At 34.9% G+C, this 26,638-nt stretch overlaps 1 pseudogene; it reads left to right on the top strand.

Moving 5' to 3' along the window:
• On the top strand, window positions 1-26,638 carry LOC125164475 (ATP synthase subunit d, mitochondrial-like; annotated as a pseudogene).

The raw sequence follows: 26,638 nt of genomic DNA, 5'->3' as shown, positions 1-26,638 counted from the left end.
ATGTGTAATGTCCTTGCGTGTGTATGTGCTTCACAACCTATGAGGAGAGGCCAGAGGGTGGAGATGGGGATGTAAATCACTGCTTTCCCTCATTTTGAAGGTGTACCTGGAAGGCTTTGCTGCAGTCTCTTCACGGTCACCTCGGTCAGTTGGCAGCCAACATCTTCAGTCGTAGAAGATGTGTGGAGCTCGAAGCAGTCTAGGAAAGAAGGGACCTTACTCTTGCCACTGTCAGGTAGTGAAGGGGTTACATTTACGTAGCTGTTCTCTCTCTCTCCCCTAAAATAGATACTCCTCTGTAAGATTTTACTAGATAGAACTGCTGACAGTTCATCAGTAGCAGCCACAATGTAATACCCTAACCTTATTAAATCAATAAATACTAGATCCATGTATTGAATTAAAAATGTATCAGCATGGCCAGGAATTGCAATCACATGGCCATGGACCACAGAATCGAAGATGCCACTCAAAAATTGACTAGTTAGCATTTATTTAACCTTTTTCTATTTTGCATCTATGATTAGATGCTCTGGGTTTCAACATTTCAGAGACCATCGTGACAGGTTTTTGTTGTTTTTGTTTATTTCTTGGAAATTCTTTTCTTTCACTTCTCACGTTCAGCCACAAAAATGATGCATTTGTATTTAGGAATAGTAATATTGCTGTGACTGTATTGTTCTTGTCATTAGTTTTCATCTAGGAAATATAATCCCACTCAGTACATCTTACTAGAGTAAGATGTAGCCAGGTGCATAAGTTTCTACATAAGCATGAATAAATTTAGATGCATATGTTCTTGTATATGTGTAAATAAATATACTCAATGTGAACGTACTGCCATACATTGATATGTTTATTTTAAAAAAAGAAACCATGTTTAATTTTATCTTTCAGCATTGCCAATGATATTAAAAGCTAAAGAACTATTTATTATTGTGAAAGAAGTTATTTATAACCTGATTTACTGTTGAATCTTAGATGGCAAGAGATGAAATTAAAATTTGCAAGTCCTTAAACTGGACACAGTACTTAGAAAATTACCCATATTGTAAATGGCTACATTTTATGTGTGAAAGAAATACTTCAATGTGGTTTACCAGAAATTGGTCAGTTAAGTCGGAGATTAGTAGGTGAATTTAGAATTAGTCTGTACTGAAAACAAGGAATGTGTTTAACACCTGGAGTTTTAATGGAAAAAGTAATATTACTTTAGCCAGATATTTGTTTATACTGATTAATGATGCTAATTATTTAAAAACATTCATCGCCTATTGATGTCAGCCAGCGTATTTGGTAGTGAATTCTGAAGATAAAGTCATTGGGCCTTGGGTTCACTACACTGTGAAAGAAAAAATCTTTATTTGACGAAATAGGCAATCAACTGAAATCTATCCTCTTTAAATAAACTGATTCCTCAGTATTTTCCCAGTGTTGGTGTAAGTTGTTGTCTGTGATGTCCCCCAGGGCTCTTTCCTCTGCTCTCTGATTTGGTATATAAAAGCAGCTCTGAATGATGGATTACTGTGTCATTGCAGCCTGCGAAGGATTAATTTGTTTCATTGATTTCTCTTTAGGCAGATTGCCAGAATTTGCTGCTTCCCACCTTTCCTCAAGACTTCTAGAAGTAATAGACAGTAATAGCCTAAGACAAATCAGCTCCTTTTTGTAAAAATAGAATCATGAAACCAGGAATCCTAATGAAAGCTATGGCAAACTTTTTATTGGCATATTGGAGAGAACAATTAATAGGCTACTTTATCTGGCTTAGAAATAGTTTTATTTGAAAAATGTCTTTGACTTGGTGACTTAAAACACATCATATTGGTAGTTTGTAAGTAAGCATTTATAATATTTGTCCCATAAAAATTTTCTCTAATTTGTAAGCATCCTATTTAACTCAGGAAAAAAATGTGTTGTCTATGTGGTTGACAAACACTTTTCTTTATATGTCAAATTTTAGGATCAAGTAACTTGTCAACATAAATTTAGGTAAATTTACTTATAAATACTTATAGGGCTATTTGGTGCAAAGAATTTTTAGAAACTTTGGACAAGGACACAGAGTATTAGAGCATAGATATAGAATTAATTATTTAAAGAAAATATAACTTTTGTGATTAAAAAGCTAGTTAGTATTTGCTCATAATAATTTGCAAAAGTTAAAAATGACATTTTGTATATTTCTCTAAGCCTTTCTCCAAGCATTTATATGTTTTATTTATATATAGATAGACACCACTTTGTATCTTGCTTTTTTCAGTTGGCATTAAATAGTAGAAAATTTCCTGTGTAATTAAAATTATTAAAGTCATTTATGTTGACTGTTTAATGTTTTAGCATGTATAATTATTCATTGTTCTATTGGAGAGTTAGATTTTTAATTTTCCATAATTATAAATAAAGTTATGATAAATGGCTTTTTAAATAAATCTTATTAATCCCTCTGGCTATTTCCTTACAATATATTATTACAAAAGAATTCACTTGGATGAGGGTATAGACTTTTTTTAAGGTTCTTGATATTGATGGCCAAATTGTTTTCCAGAAAAGTTCTTCCAGTTTATACTGGTACTATTGAAAAAAATTTCTCTGTAGAGGCAGCATTGTAATCTATGTTACATGAGCAAAGAAAATAGAACAACATTCTTTCCTTGTCTTCTGAAAGCATTTTGCATACACTTAGTCTCTCAGAAGCATTTTCTCAACTGCAGATGTGAAATAGGCTGGTTATACAAATCTATTTGTTTCCCTTCTGTAGATCATTGATTTAATGATCTCAAGTTATACTTTTTATGCAATTAGTTGTGTAGTAAAAACTAATATTGTCATGTGCTAATGTTTTTTCCCCCTCTATTGTGCTATGATAGTAGTCCATGCAATATCAGCAAGTTTATGCTTTTCCTGTGCTTTGCTGAAAGGAAAAAGGAACATCTGTTTCCATTATATATCTGCATCATAATGATAACAATTAAATAGCTATTATGGTAGTATACAGTAAATATATTTTGCTGAATGACCTGTACTTTCTTGTTGGAAAATTTCAGAAATTGCAGAGGCATTTAGTTTTTACAGGTAGGTTCCATGTAGAGGTTTAGACAGGCCTTTGATTAGTTTAGGCGAATCATTGCAATCTCTGTAAAAACAACCCTGAAGATTAAACACTAGGCTATCGGATGTGACTCTTGAATGTATTTTTCTTAGGCAGATGTTTAGAGTAAAAGTTATTAGCTATCTGAGTATTCTTAAGTGATTCAATCATGGTGCTAATAATACAGTTCGTTTTGTGTTTTGCGCTGTGTGTGTTCTTTTAATATTTTACTAAGCTGGAAATTTGAAATAGTTTTATGTACATATTTTTGAAATATATTTTAAAATGTTTATTTATTTTGAGAGAGAGTGCATGCACGCTGCACACAGTGCACACACATGTGAGCGGGGGAGGGCAGAAGAGAGGAGAGAGAATCCGTAGCAGCGTCCTAGCTATCTGCCCAGAGCTTGAAGTGGCGCTTGATACCGCAAATTATGAGATCATGACCTGAGCTAAAATCAAGAGTCAGGTGGTCCCTTAATCATCTGAGACACCCAGGCAACGCCCCCTCCTCTTTTTTTTTTTTTTTTTTTTTTTTATAGCCCAGCACTCTTTTCCCCCACATATTAGGGGATCATAGTGATACTTGCCTTTTAAGCTCATGAGGAGAATGTTTGAAACTGACACACTATTTCCATTGACCTTTAATATTCCAGGGAAGTGTTTTCATTTATTTCATTCAGCTTTTGGTTAAAGATGTTTTGGTGGTTACTTAAAAAAAAAATGGTTAGAAAGTATTTCAGGCAAAATGTGGCATATCAAGAAAAACAGACATGTGCTCCAAACTGTTTGAGAAGTAAAGTGTTACCTGTACAATTGAAGCTCTTCCTGATCTTACTCCCTGATGGCTTCTTGAAGAGATAATCATCATCCTAAATTTGATCATTATCTTTTTTGCCTCTTAAGTATTTTCTTGACATGTCTAAAGATTTGTTGTAAGTGACTTGTCCTTTTAAATGAATTAATTTTAAGATGTTGAAGCTGTGAAAGCTGTTGGAACCTTTTTCGTCTAATCACCTGTGAGTGATCACGTTTCATCTGTGAAGTTGTGGACAGATCCACATGTTCTTTGATGTCCTCCTAGGCATAATTAAAGTTTTTTGATTACCTCTTATTTTCCATATGAATTAAAATAAAACAAAAGGAAAAGGCCCAGAGAAATTTAAGTAACTTACTGAAGACCATATAGTAAATCCAGAGCCAGGAATGAAACTTAGTTCTCCTGACTTCCATTCAAAGCACTCTTCTCTTCAGTTCACATTGTCTGCTTTGGGTACTGGCTAACTGACCACTGTGGTATCCTGTGGTTAAAGACTGTCTGTAGGCTTTTATAATTTTGTGATTGTGTATGCAGAAAAGGTTTTTCTCTAAGAGTATTTTTCCTGTAGGGGAAAACATTGAAGCCATTATCAGACTGTAAGCTACCTATAGAAGGAGAAGACTGAATGTGTAGCCTCCTGTAGAGGCTGCGGTTTTCTTCTTTATTTTCTGGACTTTCCTGGAAAAAATGGTAGTTTGGGTACAATGAAGTTTTCGATAGTTGTCTTACTGTGTGGTCAGTTTTCTGATCTCTTCATGGTAACTGGACCAGGAAAATAGGAATGGGCACAAATATAAGTGTCTCTTTACGTGTATATATATCTATTTTTCAATATATTTTGGCAGTCAGGACTTTGACAAATTGCTTCTTTCTTTCTTTTTTTTTTGTAGCTTATGTTGTGGTCAAATCACAAATGACTTTCTATTTGAAAATGAGTTTGTTTCTTGTTTCTCTCTAGCAACCAACTTATCAGAGCACTAAAGTGAGAGTAGCACAAATAGAATAATTTTGAAACACATTTTTAAAATCTCTTTGGAGAAAAACCCTATTCTAAAAATGGCAACCTAGAATTCCATGCATGTACGTTCTTTCAGGTTTTTACTCTATCGAATTTAATTCATTCTTAGTTGAGATGAGTAAGCTTGAGTCATAATATTCACAGTGCCGTGCCTTTCCTATGAAAAAATTTCAATATAACTAGAGATGGAGTTAATGTATCTATTATAAGACTATCTGTTCCCAAATCTGTTGCTTTAAGACCAAAAACTTGGTTTAATAAATTATTTGGTTCTATAAATACATACTAGGAAACTTGTAATCGTAGCAATCATTCTTTTTAGGGAAGATGAAGCTACTAATCGTAGCTTTGTCAGTGCTATAAATATTCTCAAGGTAGTTGTGTTTTAACAAGCAAGGCAGGTAACACATTTTTCTCTATTTTAGATCAATTATCTTATGTGTTCAGCAGCTGCTAGTAGGAAATTTTCCCTAGCATATTAGTTTGGGGAGGAGAGATCCAATGTAATCAGATATCAACATTCAGTACTCCTTTTATTTAGCATTTATAAATGCATATTGCTTTTTATGAAGCATATTGCTTTATTTGCTCATACTAAATATTATTTCTTTCATATCTGTAACATATATGTCTGGAGAGAAAGTGTGTGTGTGTGTGTGTCTGTGTGTGTGTGTGTCTGTGTGTGTCTGTGTGTGTATGTCTGTCTGTAAATATTTGCAAGGCATTTGTCTAGTTGAAAGTTCTGGTGAACGTCTGTAATGGGTAATATAAAGACTTTTCTCCACTCATTAAATTTCTCCATTGTTGCTCTATCAGGTAGGTGAAACTCAGCAGAAAAAATGTGAGTAGAGGAAACTAGCCCCTTGCTAACTTGTTTCTCCTTGACCATAATATGAATCTGGACAGTAGTGGTGAGAATATGGAATCTTAATCACCAAGCCAGCAGTGCTAACACTAGAGAAACCACGGTGAGACACAACAATGTATAGTCCATTTATATTATTTTACTATTTTAGTTATGTAGCTCTTTGAAGAAAGGTGATGTATTGTTTACAGAAACCTCTGAATTTGGAAAAAAAATGTATGTATTTTTATGTATGTATGTATATATTTATGTGATTATATATTATGTATATTTTTTGTCATATATACTATCAGGATTATAGGTGCTTAAATATCTGCGCTTTTTGTACTCAGTTCTTAATGACTGTACTTTAGACCAAGTTGAGATTATTTCAAAACTAGCATTGGCTGTGTATTTTCTATTGACACAGCCAACACACAATTTTCAGATGTGATCTCAGAATTTTTCTGTGGGTAAAGGGTAGAGTTTTCTTCTACTAACGTTAGATTTGCATGTTGTAAAATTTTGTTCATGGCCTGTTTCGAAATCCCAGATCTTTAGGATTTTCTCACTCTTTGATTCTTAGGAGAATTATGCTGCTGTTGTGCTTATTGTTCTTGAGATATAGACAGTTAACACCTATTTATTGAATTCTTGTCATGCTTACTGCATGTGAGATAGATAAAAGCAAAGTCATTGCTCTTCAGGGAATAATTATTGATATGGTCTTTTGCCAATAATTTAACAGATTATATTTTCTTAATATAATGTATTTGTGATTTTATTAATATTACTACATGAAGACTTTAAGAGAAAAAGAAAATACATTTAGGTTTCCATTGCTGTTCTTTGCCTTTTGAAAAATTGTTAGAGTTATAATTTGGGATCAGCCAAAATGATATTAATATAGTATCTTGAACAAATAGGATGTGGCATTTGCTAACTTTAAATCAGTTTTTTTAAAGAATATAAGATCTAAGAATTTTTCCTGATACCCTATTTTGTTTAAATTAAGTATACCAGTCTAATTATCTCTCTGTAAATAAAAAATAATTGCCTAACAATATCTCTCTGTAAATAAAAAACAATTGCCTAACAATGTTTCTGAAAAGCACCCTTTGTGCTGCTGCTTTAGCAAGAAGCAGGTTCATTTTTTTCAAAGCTCAAAAAAAAAAAAAAAGAAAAGAAAATCTTGCCATTTGTAACTACGTGGATGGAAGTAGAGGATATTATGCTAAGCGAAATTAGAGAAAGACAAATATCATATGACTTCACTCATATGAGGACTTTAAGACACAGAACAGATGAACGCAAGGGAAGGGAAGCAAAAATAATATAAAAACAGGGAGGGGGACAAAACATAAGAGATTCTTAAATATGGAGAACAGAGGGTTACTGGAGGGGTTGTGGGAGGAGGGATGGGCTAAATGGGTAAGGGGCATTAAGGAATCTTCTTCTGAAATCATTGTTACTATATGCTAACTAACTTCAATGTAAATTAAAAAAAACCCTCAACTAACAGTATATTTAAATTAAAGTTGGGAACTACACTAAGTATGAAGGCAAAACATATTTTCATAGATATTTAGAAAAATACCTGTGTTTGGTTTTGACTTCCTATTAGCTTCAATGGAAATACTGAATTTTCGCATTGAACATGTTTCTGTTTTCTTTTTTAGAGAGAGAGAGAGAGAGAGCGAGAGAGAGCAAGGGACTGTGAGCAGGGCAGAGGGGCAGAGGGAGAGGGAGAGAATCCCAAGCAGGCTCCATTCTTAGTGTGGGGCCCTATGTGCGTCTCAGTCCATGACCTGAGGCGAAATCAACAGTCGGACGCTCAAACTACTGAGCCACCTAGGTGCCCCTGCACATGTTTTTATAGCATTACAAATGAACATGTTTTTATAGTTCACCAAAGTTTATTAAAGGATGCTAAGAACAGTTACTATTTGGCTGTCACACAAAAAAATGAGTTGTTGATATATTTGCCAATAGATCTGACCTAGGTAGATAGCTGTTTTTGATAAAAAAGTTTAACAAAAATACCCCTACCTCTATAATAAAGCCTTTTTGGATTTAATCTTGTAGTTTTTCTATCTGATTATAGGTGGATGTAGGTGTAAGTTTCAATTTACAAGTATTACAATAAACAAAGTATACTTTATATTTTATGTAGAGTGAGAAAATACGGCCCTTTTGAATTTTAGTGATTGATAAGGTTTTGCATTATTTATACATTTCTCAAAACAAATATACACATTCCTGGGACGCCTGAGTGGCTCAATCGGTTTTGTCAGGCTTCAGCTCAGGTCATGATCTTGCACTTTGTGGGTTCTAGCTCTGTGTCGCTCTGTGCTGACAGTTTGGTGCCTGGAGCCTGCTTTGGATTCTGCATCTCCCCCTCTCTGCCCCTTCCTCACCTGCGCTTTGTCTCTCTCTCATTCAGAAATAAATAAACATTAAAAAAAAACCCACAACAAATATGCACATTCCAAAATAAGTCCCTTTTTATTTAGCTACAGTTTTGAGATGTGTATTTTATAAGATATTTTTAAAAAGGCAAAAAAGCCAGTAATATTTGGTAGAAGGTTCCAGTGGATTGTACTATACTATTAGGCTCAGGCTCATGTCAGTCTAGTGTGACAACTTACGGGTTGTTGTTTGGACTGGCTAGAGCTTAGTGATCTGAAGGAATAAGGGAGTGGTATTACAGAGCTTCGAAAGCAGCATACCAACTGATGTCTGTGACAGAGCCAAAAGTCACCAAGATCCTGTTTGTATTTTAGTTCCAATATTAATCAGTTTATTTTATTTAAAAAAAAATTTTTTTTTTCAACGTTTATTTATTTTTGGGACAGAGAGAGACAGAGCATGAACGGGGGAGGGGCAGAGAGAGAGGGAGACACAGAATTGGAAACAGGCTCCAGGCTCTGATCCATCAGCCCAGAGCCTGACGCGGGGCTCGAACTCACGGACCGCAAGATCGTGACCTGGCTGAAGTCGGACGCTTAACGGACTGCGCCACCCAGGCGTCCCAATGTTAATCAGTTTAAATGTGTTTTGAGTTTTGACCAAAAGGTTTAAAATTCTGAAACTTCTGCATTTTATAGTAGGGAACTAGCCAAAGACTATATTTTTATATACAGTGTGTATGATGAAGAGTTTTGTTCTTATGTAAACTTGCTTAATAGTTGTCCTACCCAAGAGAAGTATAAAAAAATCCTTAATTATGAATTTTCCTTTTTATATACATTGTAAAACCTTCTTATCATTATATGCTAAGCATATTTCATATATTGTTTAATCTGTTTATATAAACTGTAAAATTCCCATTTTACTGGTGAAGAATTTGAGGCTCAACCGTGGTTAAGTAATTTGCTCAAGTCACATAGCTGATGAGTAACATAGCAAGGATTTGAAGTATGTGTCCCTCTAGAGCCCATTCCTGATCTATGCTGATTTCCCTGCTTCTCATCAAGTAACTCATTGTATTATCTTTGGATTATAGGTCAAATTGTATTCTCACAGGCACATAAAAGTGCATAGAGCAACTCTTTTATAAAACAAAGGAAAATCTATATAATTTCATGTTATTTTTATGTCCCAATAGCTATAGGATAATATTCTGTCTGTTTGATTATGTGCTTTATAAATGGTACTTTATAGATGAAACTCTTTCCTTAGAGTCATTTGGTACTAGGTTGACTTAGCTATTAAATACCACCTTTGCTAGAGGTTGAAAAATGAATAGCAAGGAAATTTATCATTACTGATTTTCAGTCTTCAGAATGTTTTTGTCTTTAGTGACTTCCAGGGGGACAAATCAGTTTCCCTTATTAGGTATATTATTTTGCTTGGGCTGTGTAGCATTGTACCACAAAAGGGGTAGCTTAAGCAACAGAAATTTATTGTTGCCTGGTTCTTGAGGCTAGAAGTCCAAGATCAAGGTGTTGTCAAGGTAATTCCTTCCAATGGCTGTGAGAAAGATAATCGATTACATGCCTCTCTCCTGGCTTGTGGTGGTTTGTTGGTAATCTTTGGTATACTTTAGTTTATAGATGCGTCATCCTGATCCCTGTCGTCATCTTCATGTGGTGACCTCCCTGTGTATGTTTCTGTCTTTATGTCCAAAGTTTCCGTATTTATAAAGACACCAGTCATATTGGATTAGAGCCTATCCTAATGACCTCATTTAACTTGATAATCTGCAAAGACCTTATTTCCAAATAAGGTCACATTCACAGGTACTGAGGGTTAGGACTTCAACATATTTTTGGGGGGACACCATTCAACTCATAACAGTAGGCAACTTTTTCTGAGATAATAGATTTGAAAACTCTTTAATAGTGATCAATGTTTGCAGTTTATCAATTCATTGGTATAATTATATGCATGACTGCCCATAAGTGAGTCAGGTCTGAATATTCTTTTGGAATAGGACTGATTTTACCGTAGTATTCTTAAAACACTGTAAGAAGAACAGACTGGAGAAGTATTTAGGAAGGATTTCAATAAATGATACGATGGAGTGTCACAGTGTATGGAGCAGATAATGAGCTTTTGGAAATTCAAGTACAAAATCAGTATAGCTGGTGGTATGATGAAGTTGGGATTTAGACAGATATTCAGAGCAAGAGGATGCTATAGAAACAGAGAGGTTATGGGTTGAGGTTCTGTTGTAGGAATGTGTATTTTATGTAGAGTGGGCCATGGTGATAAGGGGAGGCTTTGGGCCAGTTATATTGTGAAGGAATCCTGGCTCTGGCCCTTTAGAGTTAAGGCCAATTTTAATTTTTAAGTTTCAAGAAATTCCTGTAGGATTTATTTTTAATTTTGCTGTGTAGACAATTTGAAATATATCATTAACAAGAAAAACATGACCTATATCCCTACTACCCAGTGCTAGTTGTTATTAACATTTTGGCATCTTGATACAATTCTTATGAAATTCCTGCCATGCTTTTTGATTGAGATTATACCACCTAAATAGTTTACTAAAATAAATCAACACCTGTTTCTAAATATGTATCTGAATTTGAGACCCGTTGGGGAACAGACCTAATGACCACTGATGATGAATCGGGTCACCATAATTCCATAAACCATTAGGTCAAGATAGTTTTGTCTCATGTGATTTAGTCCTTTGCCTTGTCCTGTTGTCCTTCCTCCTGTCTTTCACACTACTGCCAAGATCTTTTTAATGATTACATCACTCCTCTGGCTTACCTCCTTTAGTCAGACCGAGGTCCAGCTATTTAGCATAATAGGCATCTCTGTGATCTTTTTCATGCCTTTTTCTTCTCATTTTATACTTTCCAAAAAGCTTTCAGAATTTCTCAGAATATTGTGTACCCTTTTGCACCTCTATAATTTTTCACCTCTCCCCTGCACTAAGAATGTCTTCTTTCTTTTTGTCCCTCTGTTCAATGGCTGTTATTTTTTAAATACTCATTTCACATGACATTTCTTCTCTAAAGCCTTTATTCTAAGCCAGTTTTCCCTTTCTTTTAGTATCTGTAGCACTTTCTAGAAAACTGGCTATAAACTGATGACAGGGTATCATAGTGACTAATTTCCTTCTTTATCTTTCTTATTTTTTTCTTTTTAAAGAAAGTTTAATTTAAATTCTAGTTGTTAACAGAGTGTAGTATTGGTTTCGGGTGTACAGTATAGTGATTCAGCACTTCCATACAATACCTGGTGTTCATCAAAACTTGTGCACTCCTTAATCCCCATCACCTATTTCACCTATCCCCCCTCCCTTCTCCCCTCTGGTAACCATCACTTATTTTCTGTAGGTAAGGGTATGTTTCTTGGTTTGCTTCTCTCTCATTTTCTCCTTTGCTTGCTTGTTTTTTTAATTAAATTCCACATATGATTGAAATCATATGGTATTTGTCTTTTGCTGACTGACTTATTTTGCTTAGCATAATCCTCTATTCTATCCATGTTGTTGTAAATGGCAAGATTTCATTTATTTTTCATGACTAAGTAGCATTCCATTGTGTGTGTGTGTGTGTGTGTGTGTGTGTGTATACGACATCTTTTTTCTTTTTTTAGTTTCAAGCCTTAAATACTAGTTACAGTGTTATAGGCTTTAAGTTCCAGTGTTCGTTTCAGGAAAAGGATTTAGTGATTCATCACTTACATATGACACCCAGCACTCATCACAACAAGTGCCTTCCTTAATATTCATCGCCCTTTTAACCCATTCCATCACCCACTTCACCTTCAGCAACCCTCAGTTTGTTTTCTATGGTTAGGAGTCTGTTTTATGGTTTGCCTCTCCCACCACCTCCCCGACCCATGTTCATCTGTTTGGTTTCGTAAATTCCACATATGAGTGAAATCATATAGTATTTGTCTTTCTCTGACATATTTCATTTAGCATAATACATTCTAGCTTCATCCACATCATTGCAAATGGCAAGATGTCATCTTTTTTGATGGTGAGTAATATTCTATTGTATATATGCACCACAACTTCTTTATCCATTCATCAGTCGATGGACATTTGGGCTGTTTCCATAATTTGGCTATTGTTGATGATGCTGCTTTAAACATCGAGTTGGGTGTATTCCTTCAAATCAGTATTTTTGTATCCTTTGGGTAAATACCTAGTAGTGCAACTGCTGGATCATAGTGTAGTTCTATTTTTACTTTTTTGAGGAACCTCCACACTGTTTTCCAGAGTGGCTACACCAGTTTGCATTCCCACCAACCATGTAAGAGGGTTCCCCTTTCTCTGCATCCTTGCCAACATCTGTAGTTTCCTTTGTTATTAATTTTAGCCATTTTACAGGTGTGAAGTGATATCTCATTGTAGTTTTGATTTGCATTTCTCTGATGATGAGTGATGTTGAGCATCTTTTCATGTGTCCGTTAACCATCTGAATGTCTTCTTGGGAAAATGTCTATTCATGTCTTCTGCCCATTCTTCATTGAATTATTTGTTTTTTTGGGTGTTGAGTTTACTAATAAGTTCTTTAGAGATTTTGGATCTATTAGATGTGTCATTTGCAATTCTCTTCTGCCATTCTGAACGTTGTCTTTCAGTTTTGTTGATTGTTTCCCTTGCTGTGCAGAAGCTTTTTATCTTGATGAAGTCCCTTTAGTTCATGTTTGCTTTTGTTTCTTTTGCCTCAGGAGACATATCTAGTAAGAAGTTGCTGTGGCCAATGTCAAAGAAGTTGCCACCTGTGTTCTCCTCTATGATTTTTATAGTTTCATGTCTCACATTTAGGTCTTTCATCCCTTTCGAATTTATTTTTGTGTAGGGTGTAAGAAAGTGGTCCAGTTTCATTCTTTTGCATGTCGCTGTCCAGTTTTCTCAACACCATTTGTTGAAGAGACTTTTTTCCTTTGGATATTCTTTCCTGCTTTGTCAAAGATTAGCTGAGAATATAGTTGTGGGTCCATTTCTGGGTTTTCTATTCTGTTCTGTTGATCTATGTGTCTGTTTTTATGCCAGTACCATACAGTCTTGATGATTACAGCTTTGTAATATACCTTGGAGTCTGGAATTGTGATGGTTCCAACTTTGCTTTTTCTTTTTCAAGATTGCTTTGGCTATTTGGGTCTTTTGTGGTTCCATACAAATTTCAGGATTGTTTGTTCTAGCTCTGTGAAAAATGCGGTTGGTATTTTGGTGGCTGCATTAAATGTGTAGATTGCTTTGGGTAGTATAGACATTTTAACAATATTTGTTCTTCCAATCCGTGAGCATGGATTGTCTTTCCATTTCTTGTATCATCTCCAGTTTCTTTTTTTTTTTTAATTTTTTTAAAGTTTATTTATTTTGAGAGAGAGCAAGCGGGTTGGGGGCAGAGAGAGAGAGAGGGGAGAGAGAGAATGCCAAGCAAGCTCTGCACTGTCAGCGCAGAGCCCGACTCAGGGCTTGAACTTACGAACCATGAGATCATGACCTGAACTGAGATCAAGAGTCAGGCGCTTAACCAACTGAGCCACCCATCATCTTTAATTTCTTTAATCAGTGTTTTTATAGTTTTCAGAGTCTACCATCTTTATCTTTTTTACTAGACTGAATTACTTAAGAGCAAGGGTCATGTGCTAGTTATGTTAGTATATATAGCACTTAGCATTGTACCTAGTAGGTGTTTGAGCAAAATGTTTGCTGAATAAGTAAACAATCTTGTGTTTTCATCTAATACTGTCTTGCCAGGAATAGAACTATAGCAAGAATAAGTGGTATTTTGATAAGGGAATAAGATGACTAGTTCATTTCAAGTTATCAAGCAATTATTAGGCATTTACAGTTTGTGAGGTATTCTGCTGGGCATTGTAGAAATGGGAAACTAAAGTGAAGGAGAACTGTAGGGGCACCTGGGTGGCTCATTGAGTTGGGTGTCCGACCTTGGCTCAGGTCATGATTTTACAGTTCATGAGTTTGAGCCCTGCATCGGGCTCTGTGTTGATAGATCAGAGCCTGGAGCCTGCTTCAGATCTGTGTCTCCCTCTCTTTCTGCCCCTCCCCCACTGACGCTGTTTCTCTCCATCTCTCGAAAATGAATAAATGTTAAAAAAATGAAAAAAAAATATAATGAAGGAGAACTTTAAGAGTTTGCAGCCTAGTGGAGAACTTGCGGTTTTGGTGAGTGGGTGGGGAATCATGGTAAGAAATACAGTGAAGACTGATTAAGGGGACCGACCCACTGAAATAGAATTGTGAGTGGAAACGGTTGTATAGTGACTTTAAATTAACAAAGTTTATTTGGTTACAGGTGGCATTGGGCCTGCATCACAGGTTGTAGCAGATGTTCTCAACGTTTCTATCGAGACTTCCTTATATCCACTTGCAAGAGGAGCCCAGGAGCCTCATCCCTGTGGTAGCTACCATTCTCTGGTATGATGCTGTGCTTTCTATCTCACCCTTTATGTTCTCGCTGTTGGTTATTGCAAACAGTTATGTAGAACTGGAAGTGGAATGTTTTAATAATACTGATATTGTGATTTCTTTGAGGTTGTGTATTATGCTTTGTTATTCTTATACCTGTTCACAGAAACCCCAAATAGTGTGTGCCTTGCTCATTGTAGATGCTTAGCATTGTGTTTTTGTTTGAATTGTATCTAGTTGTAAGTAGCTCCTTATTGATTATTAACAGATGCTAATCTAATTTTTATTCCTTTCAATAATAAAGAAGCACATAACATCAACTTTACTTATACTTAAAAACTATGTCTTCAGGTAATGTTGAACCAACTTCTTAACTCTTATGAAGGAGATTCATCTGGTAACTAATAAAATTCCATATCAGGAATATTTAATTACAAACTTCTGTTTTAACATGAATAAACACTACAGCTAGTAATGAAAGTATTTTTTCTTCATAAAAAATGGAAGTATTTTTCAGGATTTTAGGAAATGTCACAGTAATTTTGGCTGTAGTCATACTGAATTTAATGCTATTGAAAATGTTGCTAACATTAACAAAAATATTCTGTAATTTCCTCAGTTATTGCTACTGGTGATGAGGGATGTAAAGTTGGCATGCTTTCATGTCTTGAGCATTTTCATTATACACTTTTGATTTTACATGTCAGAAGCAATCTTTGTTTTAGGTAAGACAGCTGAGAACCTTTTTTCTCAGGAATAGAGGTCAGCCTTTGACTGTATTTTTAGGTCAGGGAAAGATCAAATAAAATGAATGAGAGTAAATACATGTACAATTTTGTATGTAAGTATTATAAAATATATATATTTGTCTGACTTTGTTTTTAGTTCATTAAAACATAGTGGCTTGGGACCAAGGCATAGGTTTCATTTCTATGTTAATAATTTTATTTTGTTATTTTCTGTGACCACTGGTAACACTCATCTTGCAGATATAAGCTGTTGTTCACCAGGGAGCTTTGGCAAGAGAATTGGCCAGATCAGCGAGTTCATCTCCTTTGGGGAAAAACAACTTGAAGCTCATCTCTGTTGAAGGTGAGTCAGTGTCATCTTCACACAGGAAAGATCACACTAGTGTTATTTGATGTTTTCAGCATTATCAAGTGATAGTTTGGTTTAAACTTTGTTTTATGGGATGTTAAACCATCATGCTTTATTACTAGAGTGTAGTGAAGATTCACGCAGAAATCAACCTGACAATGAAAAAGGGGTGGAAGTGACAGTTTGGTGTTTATGAATATACCTAAAAGTAGTAGGGGTACTCTTTCTTTTCTTTCTTTTATTTCTTAAAGTTTATTTATTTTTAAGGATAATCTCTATATCCAGTGTGGGGCTCGAACTTGACCTCAAGATCAAGGGTCACATGCTCTTCCAAGTGAGCCAGCCAGGTGCCCCAATTTGAGTACTCTTTCTCACCTCCATTCTTATTTCCATATAACACATGCTAGCTAACTTATAATTCTTGACTTTTATTTGAATGAATATTGGCTAGAACAGAATCACATGTTACTTATTTATTTTAAAATATATTACTGATTTCAGGGGCGCCTGGGTGGCTCAGTTGGTTAAGCATCCAACTTCGGCTCAGGTCATGATCTTGTGGTTTGTGGGTTTGAGCCTCGCATTGGGCTCTGTGCTGACAGCTTGGAGCCTGGAGGCTGCTTTGGATTTTGTGTCTTCCTCTCTCTCTGGCCCTCCCCCAACTCATGCTCTGTCTTTTTCTGCTCTCTTAAGAATAAATAAACATTAAAAAATTTATATAAAAAATAAAATATATTACTCATTTCAGGAAATTTCAGATAACTGCAGTATCAATGTCTCGTCTGTTTTCAAATACATTATTTGGTCTTTCAACTGGTAGCCATTGTTGATGCTTGCCACAGGCTTTCTTTCCTAGCTATATAGTGGATGACCATATATGTTTAATATTATTACAAGGGGTAGTAGTATATCTAATAGCAATCTGTAATTCAGGTCATTATTATTTAATGCATATTCATTAATCATTACTTCACTTTACAAATTACATTTGTGATTTGACCTAACCCTTCCTAACCATGATGTTTGTGTGTGTGTCTGCATGTGTGTAACATTGTATGTAAGTAACTTGATAACAGTTACTGATGTTGCTTTGGCCCTCTTTACTCAAGTTGTTTTCACTTGAATCATCACCGATGTCAGGTTGTCAAAGTAAATTTTCTTTTACAGTTCTGCTTTAGTACTATTCTATCTTTTTTGTTGTCACTGTTCCCTTTTAATTTTTCTTCTTTTGGGATATAAACAAATCCCAAATCAAAGACTGGTAGGACTGATGCTCACTGACTTCAAAAAACAGGTCTCTCTGTAGGGAGAGGATCTTTACAGGTACATGATGTTCCATGATTATAACCAGCCTTGCCATCTATACTAAATGGCTTATAAAAGGCCACAAAATATAAAAAGGAATAACACGGCACTATATTTGGAGAAAAGGTTTGATTGCATAGTTTTCTTTTCCTCGAAAAGGCACTCAATATTTTTGTAGGAAGATTGGGCTTTCCCTTCCCATGCTTTATAAGTAGTTATTAAGTATAACTCATTACGTTTTCAAAAGTCTCATTTCTTGAAAGCATTATTTTAAGATGATTGTCTCAGTATTATTGTTTTCTCATTAGCTCAAACATTTTCAGTTGGACTAGACTTTGGAAATTTCTTTAACATTATAGTGGAAGTTAAACTTATTTAGTGTATAAACTTGAGTTTGTCTTTACTAGAATAATTTCTATTGTAGGTGTAGTGATGTGATACTACTTTTTGAATAATTAATAGTTATAATTATATAATTGTTATTAAAACTGATGTAATTTGTTCCACTCTAAGTGCTTTTTATATTTTATTATATTTTTACAACAGTTATGTGGAGTAGGAATAATTATCTCAGGTTTATAGACGAGAAAACTTAGAGCCAGAGTTCAATAATTTGCGTAAGGTCAGTGAATAACCAAGGATTTCAGTCCTGAACTATGTGGCCTCAGAACTTCTGCCCAGAGCTCCTATTTATAAGTGCTGTGTTAAGCTGCTTGAAAGGTTTACTTACGCAACTTGAGAATGCGCTGTTTCACTTTTGAGGCACAGTCTGGCCAGTTCACAGTGATTTTGTACGACTGACTGAGGTACACCAAAATGTATCTGGCTGAAACATTTGCTTTTGTGATTTATGTAGACATAACGTTGGACAGTCTTCCAGTATATTATGTATACTTCATGTTGTGTGTATGCTGCGTGCATGTTATCATGTGTATGGATTCTTCATAATGCTTTCTTGGAAAACTTGCTATAACTTTAGTGTCTGCCCTGCTCTTCAGGTAGTAAAATTGTTGTTTAATTTGCAAGTTTGCTAGAGCTGGAGATCCTTGTTCTGGGAGATTATTTACATGTTGATATAAAGCAGATAGGCTAAAATGGTGATATTAGTTCTCTAACAGGTGTATAATGCAATATGAAATGTTAGTGTGACCATTGTTGAGGAAAGCCATATTACATAAATTGAATAGACATTCTGGAAACCTATGATCCCATGATTTTTCCCTCCACAAACAAGAGAAACCATTGAAGGATTTTAAGGTACAGATTGTGTTCTCTTTAGCATACATACAAGGTTTTCTGTTAGTGGTCCATTCCATGTTGTCTCAAGCTTGCCTCCGGCAGCCCTCTTCCTTACTCTCCCATGTCATGTATACTCCTTACATGTCTACCTCAGTTAAACCGGGAACCTTATATTTTATATTTATGTACCTTTATATTTTATTGCACTTATTATATCTCTCTAGACTATAGATTTCTTTCTTTTTTAAGGATTATTTATTGATTTATTTATCTGTTTTGAGAGAGAGAGAGAGAGAGAGAGAGAGCGAGCATAAGCAGGGGAAGGGCAGAGAGAGGGAGATAGAGAGAATCCCAAGCAGGCTCTGCACTGTCAGCACAGAGCTCCAAACTCCAGAACCATGAGATCATGACCTCAGCCAAAATCAAGCGTCAGAAGCTTAATCAACTGAACTACTCAGGCGCCCCTAGACTGTTACATATCTTAATGGCAAGCGCAAAGGCTATGTGTTTAATTCATTTTTATATCCCCAGGGTTTAGTACAATTCCTGGTACATATAGATGCTTAATAAGCATTTGTTAAGTGAATGAATTAAACAGATGGGTAACCTACAAGGTTACAAGGAAAAGAAAAGATTTTCCTCACAGTTGGTGTGATAATGGTGATAAAATGAATTCCAAGGTGGAGTGCTACTACACTTTTCTGGGATATTCAGTGTTATAAACAGTATTGTTCCTGAAGTCTCACCATAGTCATACTACCTTCCTTGAGGCAGTATAGTGTATGTCTGCAATTTTGTTATCTTGAACAACTAACCACTTATTGGAAATTTACCCATAAAATTTCAAGAGCTGAATTTTTTCTGAAATAATATATTTTAATAATAAGTGTAATACATCTTGACTTAAGGACTCTATTAATTCCCTTAAGGAGATCCACATGTGCTTTGGTATAATGATCAGTCTAAAGTTGGAAAAGGATCCTTCTGTTTGAAAATGATGAAAAATAAGTGAAAGAATGAACCTATTTCTTACCACATTTAAAGTTTCATGGGATGCCTGGGTGGCTCAGTCGATTAAGTGTCTGACTTCGGCTCAGGTCATGATCTCACCATTTGTGAGTTTGAGCCCCTTGTCGGGCTGTGTGCTGACAGCTCAGAGCCTGGAGCCTGCTTCAGATTCTGTGTCTCCCTCTCTGTACCTCTCCCATGCTCACATTCTGTGTGTCTCTCTCAAAAAATAAATAAACATTAAAAAAATAAAGTTTCATTTGCTTCAGAGGTTTTTTTTTTAAATGTTTATTTATTTTGAGAGAGAGAGTGTGAGCGAGCACACAAGTGGGGGAACGGCAGAGAGAGAGAGAGAGAGACAGAGAGAGAGAGACAGAGAGAGAGAGAGAGAGAGAATCCCAAGTGGTCTTAGTGCTCTCAGTACAGAGCTCCATCTCACCAACTGTGAGATCATGACCTGAGCCAGAATCAAGAGTTGGACACTTAACCGACTGAGCCATTGTCTAGGCACCCCTAAAGTTCTATTTGCTTTAAAACTGTAATTCTTATGTCATGTAATCCTGATTAAAATGGTTATGATGGCCAGTATTATCAGAATGACAGATTCTAACATAGGTTAGTAGTTTTACATTTAGAAAAACACTAATTTATCATATTACCTTTTTAGTTATATGCCGAACTTTGGGTTGATTTATATTTTGTTTATTTATAATTTAATAAGATTATATTAGTTAGAGGTCAAATGTTCTTTGGCCATCAGCTTACATTAGTTTTAACTAAGGGAATGTTATACAATGAAGATAGTAAAAGGAAGCTTATGGCTTCTGATATTAACTATATTATGTTAAGCGATTTTATTTGTTTTAATATTTATTTGTTTATTTGTTTAATTTTATTTGTGTTAATGTACTGAATTAAAATTTGCTATGCTGAAACAGCATGTTCACTAAATAAATAAAATGAGGTGTGCGTGAAGGGAGTTGGATGGAATGTAATTTTCTTTGCTCAAGCTATAAACAGTAAGACTTTTTAAAAAAACGTTTATTTATTTAGTGAGAGAGAGTGTGTGGGGGAGGGACAGAGAGAGTAGGACAGAGAGAATCTGAAGCAGGCTCCATGCTGACAGTGAAGAGCCTGAGCCCATGAGCCGTGAGATCATGACCTGAGCTGAAACCAAGAGTCGGACACTTAACTGACTGAGCCACCCAGGCACCCCAAACAGTAAGACTTTTAATTTTGTGGGAAGACATTAAATACTCTGGTCATTCAACTTGTATATCCTTTAACCTATTTAATAGTCAAAAACTTGTAAGTAAATATGTGTGCTGCTGAGAAACAGTGATCAAAAATGGCAACAAAAGTCACATAATGAAAAAGAATACTAAAAAAAATCCAGGGATTTTACTGTAGCTTATTATTCACTACATTTCTGGCAGTCCTCATGATTACAAATCACTTGATTGACTAACTAGACATTTCAAAGTGAATTATGAATCAGGTTCATTTTTTCTGGTTGATAGTTGGCACATGCTGTAACTCTTAAACCTTGTGATATATCAAATTCTTGTAACAGTAATAAGAGATACAATCAACTCTTTATTTTAGGAAAATTATATAGCCTTTTCAAAGAATGAAATGCATTTGTTAACATTTTAACAACACAGTGTAATCCTTGCTTTTGTATTCCAAAGTGGAATTCACAGTGATGACATTATTTTTCAGATTAAAAAATCTGTAGACTGGTTTTCCATCAGGCATAAAACTCCTATTGATATCAATTCTATAGGCTTCTTGGGCAGTTGCCTGAGCCTTGGTTGTGAAAACAGTTGCATAACTTTCCTTAGTATTTAAATGCATGATGAAGGAATTGTATGTTGTTAACATTTTCCTTTGAAGGAAATGCGGTTTTCCCTAAATACCTAATTTGTAATGAGGCCATGATGTTGCATACTTTAAAATGTGGAGCATTTTAATGGTTATTAATAAAAAGGGTCTCTTTGAGTTGGGAAAAGGGTCCATAGTGCCTTGAATCTTGAATCTTTCCATTCGTAAAACTTAATCAAGGGGGTAAATTATGCTTTCAAATGCATTCTCTTCTCTTTTGACTTAATAAGAATTCTTCATGCATTACTTCACTGGCAGTTGAGTGGCAGAAAATTCCTATAGTACAACTGCATTTGCTTTAATCCCATCCACTCAAGCAATTGAAAATAAAATGGGTGTTCCTTAATGTGATATATTTAGAATTTGAGAATCTTGCACAAAATTCAGTCATTGCCTTAGTGAGGTTTGTTCATTGAAAATTGTCAGGCATGGGAATGTAGGGCCCCAATTATGTAACGGTGTTGTTATGGATCCCCTTACTAATAAAAAAAAAATTACATATGGTAAGGTAGTTGTGTATTTCTTATGAGGACGACATCATCAACGTTAGTGGAAACTTTGCATATATAACAATCACCAAATTGTGCTGCCATATTTTCCCTTATATAAAAACAGAGTAATTAGTGTTGCAGCGTTCCATTGCCTTTAACTTACTTTCTTTGCTCTCTTTTATATGTAAGATTTCTTTATAACTAAAAATGGTTTTATTGCTATTCAGTTATTTAAAAAATGTTTTATTGCTATTCCACTGTCTTTAAAAATATTTTACAAAATTTTTTTGGTGAATAATATCTGTCTACTATTAATTTATATGAAAATGTAGAATAGCGATGTATTATTACACATACTTTTAGAAACACAATTATGAACTTTTTATTTTAATGTTTTGTTTTCTTTGAAATTGTCTAAAGTTTTTAAATTTATGCTTTAGCCACCTTGAAGTTTAATTTTTAATACCCTAAGCATTAATTATGTGCCTAGTAGTTAAAATTGCTATTAAACATCTTTTATGAGATTACAGTTTTATTTCTGATTAGGCAGTGAATTATATATATAATCAATTATTGCATCCATTTAAAAATTATGACCAAAAGATTAATCCTCCATAGATGTTTTTAACAATATAAGCCATCTGGGTATTGGAATTAAGGAATTAGAAATGGAGAGACAGAGGATCAATTTATTATAGAAAAAACTTTAAGTGTTTTATAACTTCAGTAGATTTTGTAGAATGACCATAAGCTCCACTGAGGCAATAGAATACTGCCATTTTCAAGCCTGGTTTGATGGTTTTTACTTCGACATAGCTGTACATTTGGAATCTAGCAGCATCATTGTACTTCTTCATGTAGATTGAGGTAAGCAGTATATGATAAAGTGGGCTTTTGCTGCTGTGACCTGGCCATAGGACTTGGGAATAGAAGAAGAGTGGGGTGGAAAGGAGGAGACAAAAAATATGTTTTCAGGCCCCAGAAATGGACTGAATTATTTTGATCATTTGTTTATGTTGATTAAATAAAAGAGATTGCTAGATTGTTTCCATTTTGTGATGTACAACATGATTGCTTTTCAATTAATTGCTTCCTTTGAACAATTTAGCATTAGGACAATCATTGGGAGAGAGAATGGGAGTATCTGGAGATTATAGGGAAACTGAAAGAAAATATTCAAGAAGGAATTTCTGGTATTTGTCTTTCTTGGTCAGTGTATAAAGGGGGTCAGGATGTCCAGTATAAAGAAAATCTGCCAAAGACTTGTGTTCCAGTTTATACTTTAATCGATATTTATTCTGCTTTCCTTATCCCACAAAATGTACAAGACAATAAAATGTGCACTTTTGTAACATGGTCCAGTGTCTCAGATTATGTGATTAAATATGTTGCATTTCTCGAGATCAACATTATGTTGGTGTACCTATTCTAGTTTTTATGTTAAAAGTGACATTTTCTATTTTGGTGATATAAACTGACTTGTTAAATAGCATTGGGCGGGGCGTACCTGGCAGGCTGAGTCAGTGGAGCATGTGACTCTTGATCTTGAGGTTGTGAGTTTGAGCCCCATATTGGGTGTAGAGATTACTTAAAAATAAAATCTTTATAAATAAATAAACAAACAAACAAATAAATAAATAGTACTGAGTATTTTTGGTTAATCCTTCATGGGCCTAGATTTGATAAGGTCTTTATTTATCTTCCTTAGGTGTATGCTAAAGGGTAGAACTACAGATTAATAGGTATGGGGTACACAATTATGGTATCTTTTATTACATGAGTACTGATATAGTATAAATGCATTCTGTATGATTTCAGTTGTCTGTGTTGTTGATGTGTTGGATAATCTTTAAAAGAATTGTTTTAGAATCTCCTTTTAATTGGATTTAATGATGTATGGTTTTGATTCTGAGAAATCACTATTATTATGCAAGAAGACTCAAGGGACATGAATATTAAAGGTGATAGATGCTGGTTGGTATCTGTAATCTAGGATTGATATCAAAGAAAAAACATTTTGTTTTAATTAAAACAAAAGGTTGAAGCCAATATATAGTATCATTTGGTGTGTTCTACTTTTGATGTCTATGTAGTACTTTAGAGCCTAAAAAACATCATTCACTTTTATTGGTGTATCACTGAGGGTTCCCCAGAGAAATAGAACTGATAAGATACATATAACATATACATATACACATATATGTTTATGATTTATTTTAAGAAAGTGGCTCACAGTCTTGTACAGGCTGCAAGTCTAAAATCTGTAGGGCAGGCTGGCAGGCTGGAAACTGAGGAGATAATGCTGCAGTCTGGAGGCAAAATACCTTCTTGTCCAGGATCATCAATTTTTCTTCTTAAAGTCTTCAACTTATCAGATGAGGCCCACCCACATTATTGAGGATAATGCCTGTTCTTTAAAGTCAACTGATTATAGATAGTAGCAACATCTACAGAATACTTTCAGAGCAACACATAGATTAGTGTTTTGTTAAATAATTGGGCACTACATAAATTATAACCACGTTGATGAATAAAATTAATCATCACAGTTGGCCTTTTTAAAAAGTATTTATGTCACAAGTCACAAAAATGCCTGGGGTCAAGCTATCAAACTGTCACCACAGAACATATTAGGCAACTGCCTTGAAGTGAAAACTATTAATTCCAGAGATAATAGCCAATAGCCATTTGCTCATTAAGAATTATTAATTGAGTGCTCTCTATGTGCTAGTATTGCAAAAGAATGGCATTCAAAACCACAAATGGACTCTACTTTCACGTATAATGATTATTGTTGATGCTTAGGAAAGAGACAAAGTGGTTGTTAACTCAAAGACAAACCCATTTAACAAAAGCCCAACTTTACTAATTTGCCTTATGCAAATTTTTAGTACATAAACCTTATATCTCAAGATCTAAAACTGTCAATTATCTCTTTAGTTAAATAATTTATATTTGATACTGTTTTTTTTTTAGAGATTTCTAAGAACACTTTTGGAAATTTTTCATATTTTAGTTCACTGGTTCTGTGGAACTGTTTCTAAAGCATTGTGTCTTGGTGGGCCAATGGGGTTCAGTGAAGGATCTCAAGATGGCTGGGAAAAAAACTTGCTTTAAAAGCCATAGACTGAGTAGGTTTTGGGGAGATCATACCCTGACACGAAGGCCATTGTTAACTCCCTGACATCCTGGAATGAGACCCTCACCTCCAGGTGGGCTCTTCTCCCTGAGAATCTACCTGCTCTCAACAGGGCTTACTATAAGGCCAGTGTGGTGAAGGCTGGGTAGGTAGATGATTTTAAGAAGTTTAATGCTCTGAAGATTCCTGTGCCAGAGAATAAATATACCATTTAGGTGGATGCTGAAGAAGAAGAAGATGTGAAAAGTTGTGCTGAGTTTTTGTCTCTCTCAAAGGCCAGGATTGAGGAATATGAAAAAGAGCTGGAGAAGATGAAGAACACAATTCCATTTGATCAGATGACCATTGAGGACCTGAATGAAGTCTTCCCAGAAAGCAGATTAGACAAGAAGAAGTATCCCTATTCGCCTCACAAGACAATTGAAAAGTTATAAACTTGAGTTGCAAAGAAAACTCTGGCCCTTATATTATAAATGCTGGACATTAAAAATAATTATATGGTAACAAAAAAATAAAGCACCATGTCTTATAAGCTAGAAGCAGAAACTCTAGGCTGTATCAGTTTATATTGCTGTTATGTTTATTGATTATGTGCCATAGTAATAACAAAAATTCTTTTAAAATTACTTTATGAAACTTCATGATACTTTATGAAACTTCTCTCTAACTCCATCAATCGTAGATCTATTTTAGAGATGAGGAAACCCATGTTCAGAGAGGTTAAGGAACTTGCCCGTGGTTGTACAAACAGTAAGTGATGGAACAGGATTCAGACTTAATTTAGATTCTGTTTGAATATGCTTGTCTTTGTAGGAAACTTAGCGAGGCTACTGGATCTTTTGGGACAGCCTATATATTTAGGTATCCCCTAATATAGAAGGATCCATGTTAGTTTTCATTGTAATTTAGGGCTAATAAAGGGTTCTGTCTTCCATAGAGTATGAAGCTTTTGCCAAATAATTAAAAGTATGTAACTTTTGCCCTTTTTGTTTTGGCTGCCCATAAGCTCATAATACTTTCAGTAATTTCCTTGTCTGTGGTACCTCATGTAATCATGCCCTATGGTTTGTTCGTTTAATTACTGAGCTCTTCCTTTACTTTTAAGTTAACCTGTTATATACAAATATCTTAAGTTCTAAACCACCACAGTCTTTTAAATATTCTAGATAGACAAAAACGAATGTAAGACATTTATTTATTATTGTGTAATCTGATTGTTTTGTTCTTTTCATTGATGTGTCCAAGTACCTAAAACATAGATAACACAGAGTAGATGCTGGTGAAGGAGTGGATTGAATTAACATATTTTCTCTTAGACATGTAGCAGATTCTAAGTAGAATTTAAATTTATTTACATTTATTGTATTTACTGACATGGTAGACTTTGCTGTCTTTACATCTTCTGTTTGACATGTCTTTTCTGTTTTTCTCTCCGTTCTTGCTGTCTTTGGATTGACATGATGATTAATTTTGTCTCCTTCACTGGGCCAGAATGGTAATCAGAGACTTGGTCAAATATTCTTTCGTAAAAAATTCTGGGTGTGTTCATGAGGGTGTTTCTGGATGAGATTAATATTTGACTTGGTAGATGAGTAAAGAAGATTGCCCTTCCAGTATGGATGAGCCTCATCTAATCTGTTGAAGGTTTGTATAGAACTGAAACATTTAGCTTTTCTTGGGTTTCAAGCCAGCTGGCTTTCAGACAGGAACTATACTATTGGTTCACCTAGTTCTCAGGCCTTTGGGCTTGGATTGGAACTACACCATCAGCTGTCCTGGGCCTCCAGCTTGTTTACTGTAGCTCTCTTCATGAACCAATATGTATATACCCATCCTACCTATTGGTTTTA

Source organism: Prionailurus viverrinus, chromosome A1, assembly GCF_022837055.1.
Source record: "Prionailurus viverrinus isolate Anna chromosome A1, UM_Priviv_1.0, whole genome shotgun sequence".
Classification (NCBI taxonomy): Eukaryota; Metazoa; Chordata; class Mammalia; order Carnivora; family Felidae; genus Prionailurus; species Prionailurus viverrinus.
This window is presented reverse-complemented; position numbering and strand designations above follow the sequence as displayed.